Genomic DNA, 10,854 nt, shown 5'->3' on the forward strand with positions numbered 1-10,854 from the left:
ACTTTTGCTATGGACTCCTCTAAGCAGTTGGAAAGCAAAGAATTAATCTATATTTGATTTAAAATAACAGTATAATTGCTGATAATAATCATGATAATGAGAACAGTAACAAAAAAGGAACCCACCTGTGAGTTATTTCAATTCACATATGGATTTAAACTAAAAATCATCTTAGAAGCTAGGCATAGAGTAATATATTTTGGATATTCTTTAGACAAAGTGGGGAACTGTTAATCTAACCATCTAGACACAGATCTGGGAAGATGGATGTGGGAAGTTAAAAATAAATATATAAAAACTGAGCCTTTTTTTCTTTTAACTGATGTTTTGCCAGTATGTTATAGGCTTCATCAGAGAATGCAAATGCAAACTTTCGTTTGGACATCAAAGCATTTTTCAATTCTAGCTTAGGTAATGAAATAAATGTGTAAAGTCACAGATCCAGCGGCTGCTTTGTGTAGCTGGTTGTTTTATCACAACATTAAAAAAAGATAGCTATGTAGATTTAGTTTTAATACCTAGAAAAAATTTGGAAAGTCATCAAGAGATTGATTTGCAAACAAGGAGAAGACACTAGCTAGTGCTCAGCATGGCTTATTTAGAATAAATTCCACTGGATTAATCTGATCTTTTAGACAAAGTGACATACCTGACAAATGATGGGCTGTGGGTGTTTGAGAAGAGGGAACAAAGATAAAATATATAAGAAGATGTCAATGACTAAGGTACATTTAAACCCAGCTTCAGAGACATAGGAACACATACTACTTTTCAAAAAAATTCTCTCTATTCTCTTTTGTATTCAATTGTCTCATCTATAACATAAGAGGTGGATTGGATGAGTGTTTTTCAAACCATATGTCATGGCCTTTTTTAGGGTCATGAGATCAATCTAATGTGTAACACTAGCAATTTTAAAAACATGAAGTAGAATAAATCAGAAAAGAATCCATCAGAGTCAATTGCATGAGTCAGTGGCTCAGAGGTATAGAATCCACCTGCCAATGCAGGAGATGCAGGAGATGTAAGTTCAATCCCTGGGTCAGGAATATCCCCTGGAGGAGAAATAGCAACCCACTCCACTATTACTGCATGAGAAATCCCATGGCCAGAGGAGCCTGGTAGGCTATAGTCCATGGGGTCACAAAGGGTTGGACACAACTGAGCACTCACACACAAAAGGGTAAGTACACGTCTGTATAACTTTTGTTTCAACTGTGGGTTGTGTATGTGTTTATGTTAACATGTTTATAAACATTTATATGTGTGTATATACTTTTAGCGGAAAAGGCAATGGCAACCCACTCCAGTACTTTTGCCTGGAAAATCCCATGGACGGAGGAGCCTGGTGGGCTGCAGTCCATGGGGTCACTAGAGTCGGACACAACTGAGTGACTTCACTTTCACTTTTCACTTTCATGCATTGGAGAAGGAAATGGCAACCCACTCCAGTGTTCTTGCCTGGAGAATCCCAGGGACGGGGAAGCCTGGTGGGCTGCCGTCTATGGGGTCGCACAGAGTCAGACATGACTGAAGCGACTTAACAGATATACTTTTAGTGGAATATAATATAAAATATATTTAGTATTGTGGGTTGTATGCCATACACATGGTGCTTAAGAGAAATTAGAAATAATACAAGTTTGTATATTAGACCTTAAAAACTCAGTACTGTGTGAGCATAAATCACCTTGGAACTTCATTATAAAATAAGAGCTTATCTTGCTATACTTCTCACCTTCCTTCTGAAGAAATGGATAATTTTTTTTTCTTCTCTTCCTCCTCCGTTTAACCTCTTCTTCCCCCCTCATTACTTTTTTTTCTCTACCCCTCCCCTTCCTTCTTTGACCACAATTGAAACTTAATCATTTTTATGTAATTTATTGAAGGGTTATATGTAATATGTATGTAAGTAGCAAAACATAGTAATAAAGTAAACTCATCATCAATTTAAGAGCAAGAAAAGAACATTACTGCCCTATTCAATCCTAAAATCTCTTCCCCTCAAAGGTATCCACTAGCCTGAATTTCATATTTATTACTTCTTTATCTATTCTTGCCTATTTTATTGTGTATGTGTGTGCTTGTGCATGTGTGCACTAATTTCTTCAGTCATGTCTGACTCTTTGCAACACTATGGCTATAGCCCACCAGGCTCTCCTGTCCATGGGATTAGCCAGGAAAGAACACTGGAGTGGGTTGCCATGCCCTCCTTCAGTATGTGTGTGTGTGTGTATGTGTGTGTGTGTGTGTATGTGTGTGTGTGTGTTAGTCACTCAGTTGTGTCCAACTCTTTGCAAACCTATGAACTATAGCCTGCCAGGCTCCTCTGTCCATGGAATTCTCCAGGCAAGAATATTGTAGTGGGTTGCCATTTCCTTCTCCAAGGGATCTTCCTGACCCAGGGATTAAACCTGTGTCTCCTGCATTGCAGGCAGATTCTTTACCATCTAAACCACCAGAGAAGGCTGTCTATGTATATGTGTTCCTAAACACTATTTTTTTGCTTTTATTTGTAATGACTTTTATTCAAATGTTACCGATGTGATGTAACTTGTTGAAACTTGTTTTTGTTGCTTGAGTATTCATGAGTTCATCCATTTCCAGTGCTATATAGTATTCCATTCCTCCATTCTATTACTATGCCACCATCCGCTTCCTGGTGAGTTTCTTCTCTTGGCACACATAGCGAGAAGTTCTTGTCCAGTGCTTCCCAGTTGCTTCCATAGGCTGGAGGACTGCAGCTGCCCTACTTCCGTCAGCAACCCCAACAGTGCACCTGTGACTCCTCCTTGACACAGCACTCTTCAGCTACACACAGGACAAAAACCTCTGCTGTTGTGTATACTTTGTCCAGGCAAAGGATTGCCAGCTTTTAGAGTATGGGACTGTTGATTTCACAGTGTGGTTTTTCAAAATAGTCAAGCCAACTTTTAGTCTAAATAGCAAAAATAAGCCTATTGTACCACATCCTCACTATAGTTGATTATTATTAGACTTAATTTTTTCCAGTTTAATATGGATATGAATTATATCTCATCACAGTCTTAATTTGTATTAGTATGACTTTGAGCAGTTTTTCATACAACATTTGCCTTATGTATTTCTTCTTTGTGATTGTTGTTGTTTGGTTGCTGTCATGTCCAGCTCTTTGGGACCCCGTGGACTGTAGCCCACCAGGCTCCTCTGTCCCTGCAATTTTCTAGGCAAGAATCCTGGAGTAATTTGCCTTTTCCTTCTCCAAAGAATATTTCCAATGCAGGGATCAAACTCCACATCTCCTGCATTGGCAGGTGGATTATTTACTACTGAACCACCAGGGAAGACCCTTCTTTATGATATGCCTGTTCAAGTATTTTACCCATTTTTAATTTTGGATGACTTTTTTGCTTATTGACTTGGGAAAGTTTTTTTATGCAGTCAGATTATCAATATGTTGTTTGTTTTTTGTTGTCTTAGTTTAGGCTGTCATAACAAAATTCTATAAGCTGGCTCAAGTAACAGAAATTATTTCTCACAATTTTGGAAGCTAGAAATGTGAGATCATTGTGCAGCAATGATCAGTTTCTGGTGAGAGGTCTCTTCCTAGCTTGCAGACAGCCACTGTCCTCTTTATCTGAGAGAGAAAAAGAGCGTCACTTGTATCTCTTCTTACAAGGGCACTGATCCCATTATGAGAGCCCTAACCTCATGATCTCATCTAACTTTAATTTCCTCACAAAGGTTCCAACTCCAAATAACTTCATAGAGGAAGTTAAAGCTTCAACACATGAATTTGGAGGAGATGTAATTCAGTTCATAGCATACTTATTACAAATCTCTCCAGGTCTGTGGTATAAAAAGATATACACTTCCATTATTGTTCTTTATGATGAACAAAAATAAGCTCACAAATCTTTTTCTAGCAACAAAACTGTTGTATTATATATCCTTCTAAGAATGTTAACGTTTTGCCTTTACTAATTCAGTTTTAATCCATCTGGAATTTGTTTCTGTGAACAGCCTGAGGTACAGATCATTAATGGTCTGAGTCCCATTTACTGTGTAGTCCACATTTCTCCAGGGAGCTGTTACGCCACCTGTGTCACAGTGGTCATTAATGGCAAACTCTGTAAGGTTTCCATGTATGCGTGGATTTTTCTGAGTTCAATTCTGTTAAATTGATCAATTTGATTATCCCTGTGCCAGCACACTGTCCAAGATACTATATAATATATCTTGATACATGGAAGGGCAAAATCCTCTAGGTCATTATTCTGCTTCAGAAGGACTTTGACAATTCTTGGGCCTGTCTTACATGTAAATTTTAGAATTACCCTGTTAAGTTCCTTTGGAAATTTTTTTTTAATTGAATAAACTATAGTTAAAATTGGGAATAACTGAAATCCTTACAATATTGACATTTCCTATCCAAGATCATGGATTATCTCTCCATTTATTAGATCTTCTATGTATTTCATTAATGTTTTAAATTTTTCCCAAATGGGTTGTAAAATTTTTGTTTGACTTATTCCTAGATATCTTATATTTTGTTGAAATTATATATATATATATTATATATAAAGTGTGTTTTCATTTTTGATTCCCCTGTACAGATATATGATTTATTTTTATATATTGGTTGTATATCCAGCCATTTAGTAAACATTTATATTAATTCCAAATATATCTACAGATTACTTTGTATTTTCTATGTAGAAAATAATATAATTTGAGAATAATGATATTTCTGTTTCTTCTTTTCCAATTTTAACTTAATTTTTAAAAATATTTTAATAGTGTAATGGCTAAGTCCTTCAGAAAAATGTTGAGTAGAATTAGGAACAATGGGTACTTTTGTCTACTTCTGGATTTTAAAGCTTATGCTTCTTATTTCTGACAATTAAGGGTGATATTTATTATAGTTTTTTCTAGGAAGGAAGTTCACTTTACTCACAGTTTGCTAAAAATTTTGTTTAAATTTTAAATCATGAATGAGTACTGAATTTTCTCAAATGCTTTTTCATTTATTGAAAACATTCATATTTTTTTCATTTAATCTATTAGTGAAGTAATTCTATTGATCAAGCCTCTAAACTTTAAGCCTTCCTTACATTCTTAGGATAAGTTAACTTATCATGCTGACTTTCTTTCTCATAATGACTCTATGTAGTTTTCTAATAATTTGTTTCAAACTGTCAAACTCATAAGTATGAGTGGAAATGTTGACTAATTTACCTTAATTCCTCTACTCTTGTTTTTGTTTTAAACTAAGGAATTCTAACTTTGTAAATAATAATTGGAGAGTATGCCCTTTTTTCTCTTTTCTAGAAAAATTTAACGTTGGAAGACTTTGTCCTTGAATATTGTATAGAACTTGTCTGTAAAACCACCTATTCCAAATATTTTCTAGGTGAGATTCTTAACCACTAGTACAGTGTTCTGTTCTGTTCTGTTTTAAATTATGATAGTACTACTTGGATTTTCTGTATCTTCTTTTGTCAGCTTTTGCAATTCAGATTTTCTTGATATTTACTCTTTCTGTTTCTAGTTTAAAATTTATTAACATAAAGTTATCATACTTTTCTGTTATGTTTTAAATATTTTTGCTATATCTTAGTTCCATTTTATCATCATTAGTATTAATTATAACCCTTTCCCTTTTTAAATCAGTCTTGCCAGAAGTCTTTGGATTTCATTTGTTCTCAAAGAATTAACATTTGTTTTTATTCATCCTTTATATTGCATTATCATTTTATTTTTACGTTAACTTCTGATCACTATTATAGCTTTAAAATACATTTGTAGGATTAACTCTATTGTTATAACTTAATTCAGGGGTTGATAATTATTTTTTATAAAGTAACAGATAGCAAATATTTAAGGCTCTGTGAGCCATATAGCCTCTATTGTATCTATTCAGTTCATGCCATTGTAGCATGATTTATTCCAATATACTTTATTTACAAAAATGGGAGCAAGATTTAGCCCTTGGGCTATAGTTTATTGACCCCTGGCCTTACTTTTTGATCCTCAATCTGTGGTCTGAGATTTCTGGGAGGGTCCCTGATGTAAAGAGGTAAGGTCAAAATTATTTTTATGTACTAATTCTAGGATGCTATATGACTTTTTCATTGTGTTACCTTGAACTGAAAGTGCAAAAGCAAAGGTCGATAAAATTGCTGACACCTCAGAACAAATCATGGCAGTGGTCATTGTGCTCCTTACCAGTGTATCCTCATTACAAAAATAAATGTCAGTTTTAATTAAGAATGTCTTTAATAAAACTGTAAAAGTTATTATTTTGTTGCATTTTGATCCATGGTTACATCTTTTTAATATTATTTTGTTGAATTCGGATTTATACATAAAACACTTATGCTGTATTTTAAAGTATGATAATTCACTCAGTACTTAAGTATATATGATTATTGGAGCTGAAAGTGTAACTAGTCTTTTTCATCGTGGAACACCATTTTAACATTACAGAAGAGCTAGACAAACTATGGGTTCTCAGCTTGAACTACTTGGCAAACATTTTCTCAAAATTGAATGAAATGAGCTTCCAAACAACCAAAAATATTTATTATCAATGTTAAAATTGGTAAGAGCTTTCAAATAAAATTAGAATTTAGTATTGTATCTGTCAATGAGTTTGACAGCTTCCCAATACTTAAAGGCTGTTCCAGTGACATCAGTGATATTAACAAATGAATTTGTATCCATACAATACAACAAAATATATCAACACTCAGAAGATCTTTATTACTCAGTGTACCAGTGTTTTTCAGATTATCAATACATGATCTTACAAAATCACACGTAGGTAAAATATCTATTCAAAGTGTAAGACATACCAATGGATCTTAGGGTAACAGACCATGAAAGATTCATTGATGTGGTTTCAGATTCCACTTTGCAACTAACCTTTAAAAGATTACCACTAGCAGAGATTTGGCATAGTATCAAAGAAAACTTTTCACAGTTACATAAAAGGGCTGTTAAAATATTCTCCTTTTCCCAATACATGTCTGTGTGAAGCCAGATATTCTTTATATATTTCATCCAAACTAATGTACCATAGCAGATTGAATGCAGAAGCAGACACGAGAATCTAATCTAGTTCTCTTCTCCTAAATCAGACATTAAAGAGGTTTTCAATAATGTAAAATAATTCCAAGCTTCTCACTAAGTTCTTTAGTTTTGGAAAATACTTTTATTAAAATATGAGGTTACTATATGACGGGTGTATTGTTTTTAAATGAATTAATAAATGTTGCAAAAATTTATTTTCTAATTCTATAATTATTAACAATTATAACTCACATAAAAGTTCTTTGGGGTATTTTAATTAATCAAATTACTGTAAAATTATTACATATGAATGTGTCACTGAAGTGGCTTAATAAGTAGTATTGTATTGAGAAAATAAGATAAAAGCTCTTTGTACTGCGTTCATACTAAGTCACTTCAGTCATGTCTGACTCTTTGCGACCCTGTGGACTGACTGTATGTAGCCCACCATGCTCCTCGTTCATGAAATTTTCCCACACGAGAATACTGGAATGAGTCACCATTTCCTCCTCCAGGAGATCTTCCCAACTCAGGGATCGAACCCAGGTCTCCTGCTCATGTCTCCTGCACTGCAGGCAGGTTCTTTTACCACTGAATCAGTGGGGAAGCCCTCCATTTATCCCTTAACTCTATAAATTATTCTTTTTAATATTTTGAGTTTTCTTTATTGGGTCAACACAAACATGGAATAGTTATACATTCCTGGTAAATTGAAATTGTTATCATTGTATAAGTGATCTTACTCCCCAACAATGTTTCGATTTTTCCCTTAAAGTCTATTTTGTTTGATATTAACATAGCTATTCCACTTTTATTGTGGTATTATTTGCCTATTATTTTTTCATGCATTTAATTTCAACCTTTCTATATCTGTAAACTTTGGTTGTACCTCTTATAACATGGCTCAGTGGTAAAGAACCCACCTGCCAATGCCAGAGACATTGGCAGGTTTGATTCCTGCCAATTGGGAAGATCCCCTGGAGGAGAAAATGGTAACCCATTCCAGTATTCTTGCCTAGGAAATTCCATGGACAGAGGAGACTGGCGGGCTACGATTCATAGAGTTGCAAAGAGTTGGACATGACTAAGCACTCACTTGTAACAGAGTATCAGTAGATTTTATTTTTGTTCAGTATGACAGTCTGTCATTTAATTAGAATATTTAGTCTGTATGTATTATAATAGTAATTTTAGATTGTTTTTATCATCTGACTTATTTTATTCTTAATTTTCATTTCTTATAATTGATAAAGTTTTTATTTTATTATGTTTCCCCTTTTACTGTTTTAGAAGTTATACATGCTATTTCTATAATTTAAAGGTCACTTTTGAAATTTTATCATGCATGCTAACTTAACAAAGTGTAATTTTAATAGTGTCTTACCCTGAAAAATATGAATACCTTAACATTATTTCTCTGAGCCACTCAACTCTTGACTTATATTCTAGTAGTACTGCCTAGTATTTTAAGCATATCTTTTTTTAGTTCCATAAATTATATATTATTTTAAATTAATATATATAACATGTATATATATTTAAGTTATCTATGTGTTTTATAAGTTTTTTGCTTACCTTTTTATCTTATATTTCAGCCATTCTTCCTGGGATTATTTTTATTCTCTCTGGAACGTATTCCTTAGAAATTTCTTTAATGAAGATTTGCTGATGATAAACATGATATCAACATGCTTTTTATTTTTTAATCCTAAAAGTTTTTTCTATTCTCCTCATTTTTTGAAAACTAATTTTCTAGGTACACAATTCTAGGTGTATGGTATTTTATTTCAATACTTTATTTTCTGCTTTTATTGTGTCTTATTGCTGAGCAAAATGTGTTGTCAGTAAATTGTTGTTCCTTTACAAGTGATCTTTTCTCATTGGCTGATATTAAGATATTTTGGTTCTCCAATAATCTGCAGATTTACTATATATAATATGTCTAGATATGGATGTCTTCTTATAGCTGCTCAGTCATGTCTGATTCTATGTAACCCCCAGGGACTGTAGCCCACCAGCCTCCTCTCTGCATGGGATTTCCCAGGCAAGAATACTGGAATGGGTGGCCACTTCCTCTTCCAGGGGATCTTCCCAACACAGGGATTGAACCCATGTCTTCTGTGTCTCCTGTGTTGCAGGTAGATTCTTTACCCGCTGAGCCAATGGAGAAGCCCTTCTTTACACAGCATGGTAAAATTGTCCTTGCTTTGTCATAGATCCATTTCTTTCATTAGTCCATGAAATCCTAAGCTGTTAACTCTTTGATTATTCCAACTGCTTCATTCACTCTTTTTTTTTTTTAATGACTCCTGTTAGATGTCTGTTAGAACTTACACCGTCCCCCATGTCTCTTAACTTCTCTTTCATATTTTCTATTTTCTTATCACTCAAGACACCATGCTTAATTTATTCAGGTCTACATTTCAGTTTACTAATTCTTTCTCCACCAGTGTCTGCTTCTAGTTGTAGTAATATTTATCTTTAAAAATTTTCAGTTTGCTTTATTTTTTTCAAAAAACTTGAGGAGATATTTAAGGTCTCTTAGAAATTTACTCATTTTTTGGCTCTTATTTTTTTTAATATTATATATATAATTTTATGTACTTTTATATTTTATATTATATACCTACAAAATTAAATAACTGGCATCCTTTGAAGTTTAGATCTGTGTTGTTTCAGGTAACACTCACTCATGTTGGCATGTTTCCTTGTATGTCTGGAGATTTTTTTAGATTGTGGCTTCATATTTAAATGATCTTTGTTTATGAAAATCACAAAGTTCTAAATTAGGAATGCTTTCCTCTCAAAGTTTTTCATTAGTTTCTTCCAGGAAACTACGAAGCAGAGAGCATTCATTAACTTTTCCATTATAGCTATTGGTTTTTTGATAAGAAAAATGGGGAACACTGGAGTATTTGCAAAAGAAACAGACTTGCTTAAGTTTTAAAAAAATTACTCACAATGAAAGCAGACACAGGACAGATGCTAGAGATGAGGGAAGCGGTGAAAGCATGAGCAAGGGAGTGACTGTAGTAATGGAACACGGAATGGAAGCTGGGCAGTGAGGGAAGTCAGGGACATTGGATAGCTGGTGGGATCTATTTATCAGAGGTCCCAATAGGGTTAAAGAATTGTAGGAGATGGACTGGGGGAGTCATCTGCAGAGACAAGATGTGATACTGGATACATGGAAATGAGATTATTCAAGAGTTTTACCTGAACGAGATCAGCCCTGGGATTTCTTTGGAAGGAATGATGCTAAAGCTGAAACTCCAGTACTTTGGCCACCTCATGCGAAGAGTTGACTCATTGGAAAAGACTCTGATGCTGGGAGGGATTGGGGGCAGGAGGAGAAGGGGACGACGGAGGATGAGATGGCTGGATGGCATCGCTGACTCGATGGATGTGAGTCTGAGTGAACTCCGGGAGTTGGTGATGGACAGGGAGGCCTGGCGTGCTGTGATTCATGGGGTCGCAAAGAGTCGGACAGGACTGAGCGACCGAACTGAACTGAAGGTCTACACTACCTGTAGGAGTGAATGGCAGAGGTAGAGTGGAGGTCAGGAGCCTTAGAGGAGAGAAGATCAAGACTTGGTGACGCTGCCATGTTAAAAGGATCACTTACTTGCATTCTGAGAGCTCCAAGAATTAGAACAAGAAAAAGAAAAACTCCTTTCTCTTGCTGACACATAGAGACAATGAATGACAGAAATATGCACATTTGAACCAGGTAAAGAATATTTCATTGCAATTTTCTTTCACAGAAGAAATGTAAAAGAAAACTTTTGTATAAAATAGATA

The sequence above is a fragment of the Bos indicus x Bos taurus genome, chromosome 3, assembly GCF_003369695.1.
Source record: "Bos indicus x Bos taurus breed Angus x Brahman F1 hybrid chromosome 3, Bos_hybrid_MaternalHap_v2.0, whole genome shotgun sequence".
In the NCBI taxonomy this organism is placed as follows: Eukaryota; Metazoa; Chordata; class Mammalia; order Artiodactyla; family Bovidae; genus Bos; species Bos indicus x Bos taurus.